Below are 9,437 nucleotides of genomic sequence, written 5' to 3' on the forward strand. Positions count from 1 at the left end.
TTTAATTAGCAAGCATTTGTACTCCATTTTACAATAATTGGAGTAAGCGTAGCTTCAGCAAACACAAACTGCCTAGGTTGGCAGCTATATCAAGTTTCTTCAAAATATTTGAATATTAGATTAGATATAGTAATAGTCCAGAATATTTTGCCAAGTAAAAGCCCCCTTCTCTGATAGCATTTACATATCATTCTGTACCAGGTTGAATATGCACTATCTGTTGTAAAAAAGCTGAGGAATTAATGTTTAAATTAGTGAAAGAGCAAACATCCACCAAATATGTCACTGCTACATGTATGTAGAAATGAACAATAAATAATTTAGATTCTATGAAATTAATCATAATATCAACTTGGCATGAGATGGATCAACAGGAAGAAACCTTTTTTATTGAAGTTAATCCCTCCCCCGCCATGTATAAATTGATTATATTTGATATATTTTCCCTCTATAAAAATCAGCACTCCTAGTACATGATGGGAATAATTCCATTAATATCAGGAGGCACAGGATTAGTCCTCCCAAAGACTAAAAACTCCAAAGGGTGGAATTATTCAAGCAAAGGCTACTCAGCCCTCTGGCTGTTGTTACCTGCTATATTGTGTTCCAGTGGCAAAGCTCACATCTCGTATTCTTCATTACCCCAGCTTCCAAAATGGTTCAGATCAGAAAGCCTTTTTTGTAGTTGGTTTTTAGTAGTGGGCTGGTTTTAATTTGTTTTTGGTTTTTTTGGTTTTTTTTGGGGGGGGTTGTTTTTTTTTTAAAAAAAAAAAAAAAAAAAAAAAAACTCCGGACCATTTGAGTTTAGCACGCACAACCAGAAGCACTTACTAACCCAGCCAAGGGAGCAGTAAATTGGTCATGGAGCTTGGGAACTTTCTATCCAGCTTTGCTGCCAAAGACAACATATCATACAGTGACACCCTCACATTTCAAACCATAAAAGCACTACCATAGGAAGGGAAAAAACCTTAAAAAATGTCTCCTTGGTTAACTCCTTGGCAGAGGCAGTATCTCACACTTTGGACATTTCGTTTCCCTATAGCTGCTTCACCCGTTCTAATTCATAGCTTTCCCCTTCAGTCTCTGAAATGCTACTCCTGTTCACTTGCAAAGTTTGGCTTGATCACACACAGTCTAACACTGCTATCAAGAGGACCGATTTAACTGCTTCAGCCAAAGAATATATTTTATTTTTACATCAAGCAGTCCTTTCTGCCCTCTGCCTTCAGTGTTTGTTGCCTTGCTCTGGTTTTACACTCTATTGTTCCATTTTTATTATTGCATTGCTTAAAACTACTGCAGAGAGAGCAATAGCCCCTGTTCAAGTGCCTGGTCTTTATTAAGTTTCCTACTAGAATATATAGGTGGGATTTTCAAAAATACTTAGTAGCGACAGTAGATTTGGCAACATAATCTGAAAAGGTACGTTTTATGTTTTAAATCTYAGCTATGTAAATATGGGCATAAATTCATCAAACCTATTGTTTTTGTCTGTTTTGATACTCTGCTTAAGCACTCTGCTGATGACTTGCTTAAATAAATGACTTCCTTTACACCTCTCATAGCCTCCTAAGCACAACGGCTCCAAGCACTGCCATTTCCCAGTGCGCAGGGAACGCAGCTGGTGAGAGCTGACTTGGTTGCACAGTACCTGAGCAGGAGACTGCAGCATAAGCCAGTCCTACCGCCAGTCCAGTGCTCTAGCCGCTTYTGGGTATGCCAAAAAAAACTGAAACACTGTGACTTACTCCAGTTTGAGAAAACATAACCAGTGTATCTGAAGGGGCTGGAAATGAAGTCCACATAAGATGTATGAAATGTATGAAAAACACATGTACAGGTATGACTTACCTCATAACCATAGCTTTTCTTCTGAACAAAATAATCTCTCAAATATGGGGGTTTGCAAACCTCTGAGAAAAAATTGGGAAACAAACTCATCAAATTCTCAGTCTGCAACCAGTCGAGGCCCTCATTCTTCTGCACCTTCCCTCTAGATGTTGTTTAAATTAAATTGCTTTATAAGTTGCAGAGGGGAGTATTTTTGATTTCTCCCCCCTATTTTGACCAAGCCAGATTCCCACAGAAACTGCCACGGTACTGTGTTTGGTGAGATTTTTGAAACACCTCACTCATGTTCTTCTAAAGCTGTTTTAGGCTGTAGAGTTACTTTCTACATGAAACATGTGCCAACTGTTTTGCTCCAGACCTTTCCTGTGCAGACACCAGTTTGCTTGGACATTTCAGTACTACAGCTGCCAGGTTTAGTGCAACTTCATCCAGGACACTTCAGTTTGAATATTTGGGGCTTAATTTATATAACACTAAAGATATCAGTGTGATGACAATAATAACCTGCTGCAAACAGCAGCTGGAGAGGGGGTGAAAGTGAGAGAGACCTTTCATAGCAATGGGAAATCACAGTTAAGGGACTATCATTTAGGAAGTTGCCTATAGAGAAGTTTGGTTTTGGTGCAGGAGCTCATAGAGGCTTTTAGCTGTACGGATTTATAGACTGCAGCTCTGTGAGTGGTTTGGGATAAGCTGAAGACTCAGGACTGTCATAGCCCAAGAGTATGGAGGGGAAATGCTAATTTTTGACCCAGCTCACCCTGCCTCGCAGGTACCCAAGGCAGAAATACCATTTGTGAGAGCATCATGTGACTGGCTCAAAAACGAGCAGCCCTGCAGCATTTGCAGAGACAGCATGGCATTAACAGCCTCTTTCTCAGAGATTAGGGCCAGAGAAGATCACTTGATCTGAACTCTTGGGAGCCCCAGCCTGTAATTAGCCTGATTTGCCGCCTTAACCTTTCTCCCTGCATATTCCCAACCAGTGAGGCTAATTAAAGCTCCTGAACATGGAATGGCTGAGACAGGCCTTCAGGGCCAGCACCGCTTCCTTTTCTGTTCATCCAGCTCCACAAAAGGCAAGGAAGGAGCAAGGTATGAGAAGATCTTTCTTTTGGCCCAGCAGGGCCAGCTGTGAGCTCTCCCCTCCTCCAGCCCATCTAAACATCACAGAAAGAAGGGGGAAAAAAAAAGCAGGAAGGAGGACTATAAGGAAGTGCACCAAGTGCTGAATTGCACAGTAATTGTGATTTGAGTTAATCATTTGATTATATTTTGTTTGGTACTCACTCAAAATGTGACATTTTTGGTGAAAGTAAGGATATGGTCACATGAACAGAAGASGGCACAGCCTTTTGTCCCCATCTACCACCAGAATGGCCGGTGTGATTTGCCCAGCTGGAAAAGGCTTGGCATCACTGTCCTGCACGGAAAGCACAGCAAGCACCCATCTGACCTTGGTTTCCTGTGCTCTTCTCAGTACTGCTTAGAAKAAATAGTTATGGGAGAAGCAGAAGACATGAAACTAAATAATGCATTTGCTCCCTTTTCCCACTTTCCCCCTTCAGGATCTCATCTTAACGCCCAAAGAACCATAAAGTAGGTGTGAATCTAGCATTATGATGATGCTGACGGCTTAGAAATGAATAGAAGGTGCCTGGCTGGATTAGGCTGGCCAAACGGCTTTAAACATCAGACTGCCTGACCCTTGACACCAGGCTGCTTGATTTATTATACTGTTAGCCCTCCTGACAACATGTACTGTGGGCTTGGCACTGTCTGGTCATTTTTCAAGCTCTTTGCACATTACTGGCACCTATATCCTTTAACACATTACATCAGACAGCTCAGTTACAGAATGCTAACAGCCCCTCTCTCCCTCCCTCCCTTCCTCTCTTTCTCTGTTTTCTCAAGTAGCCTGAATGAACACAAGAATCTAATGAAAGATAAGAGGTTAATGTTTGCAYCAGCTGAAAGAATAAATACACATGATGTAGGGGAGATCAAAAGGATGGCGTGGAGGGTATAATGATATCCATGTATTTGAGGTGATGTCTATTAAGTAATGTCCACATATTCAGAAAAGACAGCCCCTGACCCATGAAACTCACGGTCTCATAAAAGTGGTACTTTTCAAAGTACCAAGGAATAATTCAAGAATAGATCTGTGAATGAAAGTCACAATATCCTCCACATTCAAAGGGGTTAAAAACTGCTATTGATCTGTTAGAGTAGACAGCTACATTTCATCAATGACCACAGCCAGAAACACTGAGCTTGCAGACTCCAAGGACAGAAAGGCTTACCTCAACACCGAYGATGGCCAGCTTACGGCTCCTGAACGACATGCAGCTTGTAAATGCTGCTCCGACATTCATCATATGCAGCACATACATGTGCTACATCCCATGCAGAGCTGGCGTGGGGACTGCTGAAGATTATAAATCTGCAGCTGTGGGAGGAAGTAAGTCAGTGTTGGTTGCAAAGAAAACCATCATTGTGTCATCCTCCAATTTGTTTTCATAGGAACAGGCAAATCCCCCACTACAATAGAGAAATTCTTTGTTTAGCCACAATTTTGACAGTGAACAAGCCAGATGTCATTCCCTCTCCCGGCTTTCTGAAGCAGACTTTTTGCACCAGCCACCTGACCCAACACTGACATCGACTGTGAAATTCTGGCCACTACATGCTACAAAAGATGTACATTCTTTAGTGTAGAGCTGGACCAGGCATGCAACTCAGCTTAGGAAGTAACAGTCAAAGAATTATTCTATAATAACAATCAGAGTGAACTTCAGCATCCCTGTAAAAGAGAAAAAGGAAAAAAAWAGTTCAATCTAACACAGGCCTTGGAAATAGGTAATTGCATAGAAATAAAGAAGCCTGTTAAAAGCAAAATAAAATGGTCAGCTAACGGATGCTTGTAAATGCTTTTAAACAGCAAAGAAGACTGTTTGAAGGCATCACAGAGAAAGCACACTACACAGCAAAGAGGACTAAAAATCTTTTTACCCCAGCCCCTCCCCACACACCACAGAATGGTCAAAAAATCCATTAAGAAGGCTACTAGAAGTAAGAAGACATCAATCCAAAAGTAAAAGTTATGTCAAAATAAGGGAAATAAAGAAAAAACTAGACATCTAAATGTGGTACAGCAATAAGAAAAGCCAAAAGATTAAGGAGGCAACCTGCTAAAGGCATAAAAACTATAAAAATCCTCTTTCTCAAAACAGAAGTAGGAAGCCTGCCAGCGAGTTTGTAGACTCAGTGGTRATCAAAATGTCAAAGGAGAGGTAAAAGAAGACAGACTAACTAAATGAATTATTTGCATCACTGTTCACTGTATGAGAGGTTTCCATTTTGCAGCCTTTCCTTGCAAGGGTAACATGCAAAAGAACWGCTTCAAAGCTGAGGGTCAGCAGAAGGAGTTTCAGAACAAGCCAGCCCATGCATTCTCATTCATGCATTCTCATGCAAACTCCAAAAAATCTAGRTACTGTGAGTTGGAACTTACTATTTACATAAGCCTTTGCACTAAAATGTGATGCCAATTTTGGAAAGATAGCACAGGAAGTAGAAACTACACATACTTGATTTTCACAAAGTGCTTGCAGCCATAAGAAAGTAGAGTTAGAACTCAGTGATACATAACAGTGATACAACAGGGAGTGTCAAATTGTCTGTTATACCAGGGATCATGTCTCAGAAATCCATTAAGGTTCTTCAGAGGAGCCAACAAGCAGGTGGACAAGCTGATACAGAAACACTTGAAGATGTCCATTTGCAGAGACTCTTAAAAAAACCGAATCTGCTATGCATTACAGGGGAAAGTCCTTTCACAAATAAATCATTTTTGAAATTATGAGGATAAAAGAGCAGGAATTAACTGTTCATTTCAGAGTAGAGGGATTTTACTAAGGCAGCCTCCCAGGGAGCTATGCTAGAACCTGTGCTGCTCAGTATATATATATAAATGGCCTGTAAAAGAGTGTTAACAGTGACAAAGTCTGGRGTGATCGTACATCCCCTCCTCTGACAGCAGAGGCTTTCAGACGGTTTCCAATCTTGAGCAAGTGGCCTGTCAGCTGAACTGCAACACTGGTAAATGTAAAATCATCAGCATGGTAAAAACAACACTAATATATTGATGGTCCGTACATTAACTACTGCTGCTCAGGAACATGACATAGAACGGCCTTTCTRGGTCAGGTCCATCCAGCCTAATATTCTGTCTGACTAAGGTCAGTAGCAAAAGTTTAGAGAAAAATATTAAAGAGCAGTAAGTATATAACGATCCTCTCCCAAAATACTGTCTCARCTCCTGAAAATCTGGGATGCAAGGATTTCCTAAGCCAGCAATAGTCTCTCTGCTTCTAATAGTCACTGATGATTTTTTCCTTCATGAATTTGTTTGATTTTTTTTGTAATCGATATAAATTTGTGGCATCTATACTGTCCTGTATTAACAAGTTCCACATAGAAACTGTGCATTTTATGAACAAAAATGAAGATGGTTCTTTGAAAATGATAGCTCAGTGGCCAGCAGTAATTAAATGGGGGAAATCATTATTAARAAAGGGAATTATTAAGAAAGGCCTAGCAAGCAAAAGAAAAAACATCATAACACTCTCCATGGACATGCACTGTGGCTCRTATTTTGATCATTATGCCCAATACTGGTAACTCATCTACAGAAAGGTATGATAGAACCTGTAAAAGAAGAGTGCAAGGCAACAGAATGATTCCTATATGGGAAGTCTTTCATAGGAAGACATTTTAAATAAAATGAGATACTTCAGCCTGTAAGAGATAGGAGAAAGGAACGATATGATAGAAACATATCGAAACAGTAACAGCATAGAGAAGATGAATAGGAATGAACTCAAATGTAGGAGTGAGAAACACCTCTTCAGTTTTCATAATTCTTCAGTTTTTACTTCTCCTAGATAACATCCATAGAGACTAGATTTCTTTTTTTTTTAGATTTTCAAGAAGAGTTGGAATAAGAGGAGGACGCAGCTGCAAGTAGCAGCTTCTGACACTTCAGGTTCTACTGCAAAAAAAAAAAAAAAAAAAAAAAAAAGTGGAGAAAACTCCTAGCTATAGGAGAAAACTGCTAGCTATAGCTTCTGCTATTCCAGAAAGCTCAGAGTGAGAGGATTTCTTTAATATGCATTCTAAAATTATTTTATCTTTCATTGTGTTTCATTTAACAAATCTCCATGCCTCACTAAGGAAATGTGCCTTCTGATTTGAAAGTTTTTGTCCCAGACAGCAGCAGCAGCCTCTAACAGCACTTTTAACCTAGCAGCGTATCCAGAAGTATTTTTCTTTTTCATTATGCTTTTTCACTCCATCATAGCCAAAYAAGATACTCTAACTAGAAAAAAATTAACTGCTTCATTTGAAACTTGGGTGCCAGAATTATATCGGGGTATTCCTAGCATGAACCAAACMAGATGAACCACAGGGTACTAGCTAAATCATGGCAGGGAAGCCAATAATTCTATCATTTATGCAACGCAAGAATCATGTATGCCTAAGAGAAGTGAGAAGAAACTATATGCTGAATGCTGTAGGAAAGATAATCTGTTTAGAAATACAGCATTTGCTCTGTTTCTGAACCTTCATACAAAAAGCATTTTGCTTCCTCATAAGCAGAGTAAATTATCTAACTAATCTAAAACTTTTCCGAGGATTAACTGCATTTACACTATATGGAAGAAGTAGTACTATCAAAAGTTCTATCATAAGACATAGTAAATAGAGTGAATATATCATAGACATGATTTCATACAAAATATTGATCACTAAAATCTTTATCATTTAGGGACAAAAGTATTGAAAAGGAAATTCACATCCATGGATTTAGGTGTATGTGTTGGGATACAAAAGGACACTGTATCATATCATATTCTAAATAAAAGGACTTTTGTATTGGACAGACAAAGCACACTGACTACACATGCACACAGGGATTATTAATAATTATAATAATAAATACTTAKAAGAAGAACTCTGTCTTCTACTCTATGTTATATCTCTGCATCTGTTATAGATTCCTCTTGAAAATGTTTCACTACTTTTGCCTGACATTGGCTTTACCCAGCATGTATTTAAAAGTATCTAGTTTGTATTTTTCATCTTCATCAACTGAACCAAGCTCTTCTGTATATGATATGGTCACTTGATCCTGCATTTTCTGCATGAAAGCCTTAGAGACCCTTTCAATGACTAAGTTTGTAAAGAGCCCAGTTCTCTGACGTGGATATTTGCTGCCTTGGTTTCCTAGAGAGCCCCCTTTTGATCTTTTGGGAAGAGGAAAGAGGCCAGGAAACTGAAAAAATGACAAATCCACATACAAATGCACTATGAAATAAGGATCTTTTGAAATGTCTCTGTAATACAGATGTCACCGACACAAACAACCATTTAGAGAAGAATTAGCTAGAGGAGAATGTAGCACTGCCATGATCGAGTAAAAGGAAATGTTTACATATTTAAAGAAAACATTCTGAATGTAAATTTATTATTAAAAGAAGTGTGTTTGTGAATCATTGTCATACTGAAAGTACAAAGCACTGAGGAGGAATGTATAAGCAAAAKATTTTCTGCTGGCTTTGCCAATTTAAATTGTATATGTATTTATAATCATTCTTTTTAAAAGAGAAATGAGGTCAGGAAAACATCTAAGCAATCATTCAATTCATGTAAGCTCGAGATGTGATTTTAACAAGATGTAAACAATCCATTATACCCTATTTTTCTTCCCTATATACAATGGTGCTCCTTACTTCAGTCTCACAATACTTTTTGCTATAATTAGGACTTGTGTTCACCCAAGAGTTTGGCTTTTTAATTAGCCAACTGGCAATTAACTCAAGGTGCTTATATTTGTAAAGGTTAGATGATCCCCATATGTTTGTTGCAGGCTACAATCTATTTTTTTCACTTTAGCATTTCCTTTAGTAGTTGTTTCCTGGGAACAGAAAGCAAAAAAAGAAAATCAGAAGAAAATCTTGTGCAAATGAGCCCCAAATGGTAACTTCAAAGACTGGCTATCTTTTGCCAAGCTATTCACATGCTAACAGTGAAAAGAGTRCAAGGAGAATTCACAATGCCCAACTTTTGTTACCTAAACCTTTAAACTTACTATACAGTATGGCTAAAGTGCGTCTTAAACTGGAGGAACCCAGTGTGCTTCTCTCTACCTCTTTCTCTCTGTCCTGACTGAATGTGTTAGGACAGCCTGTGGATATTCAACCAACCCTCTGCATGCCTGCTTAGAAACTTGGGTGCCTGAGTCGGACACAACCTCTGGTCCACCAGGAAGAGATTCACCAATTCAATGRGACTGAAGGACACACAGAAAAGTGTACTGAGCCCTCATTTTAGACAAAGCCAGAGAAACAAGGCTCCTTAATGCTATTTCTTAGTAACAATAATTATGAAAAAAAAATACGAAAAGAGTCAGGACTTTGGAAACCTGAGAAATCTGAAGTTCCTTCGGAAACTCAGCAGTCGTTATGGTGCTTGGCATAAGAACAGATATCAGTATAAATTATATTAATTTATATCAA

This window comes from Rhea americana, unplaced genomic scaffold (assembly GCF_003343005.1).
Source record: "Rhea americana isolate MKP2758 unplaced genomic scaffold, rheAme1 scaffold_80, whole genome shotgun sequence".
NCBI classification, from domain to species: domain Eukaryota; kingdom Metazoa; phylum Chordata; class Aves; order Rheiformes; family Rheidae; genus Rhea; species Rhea americana.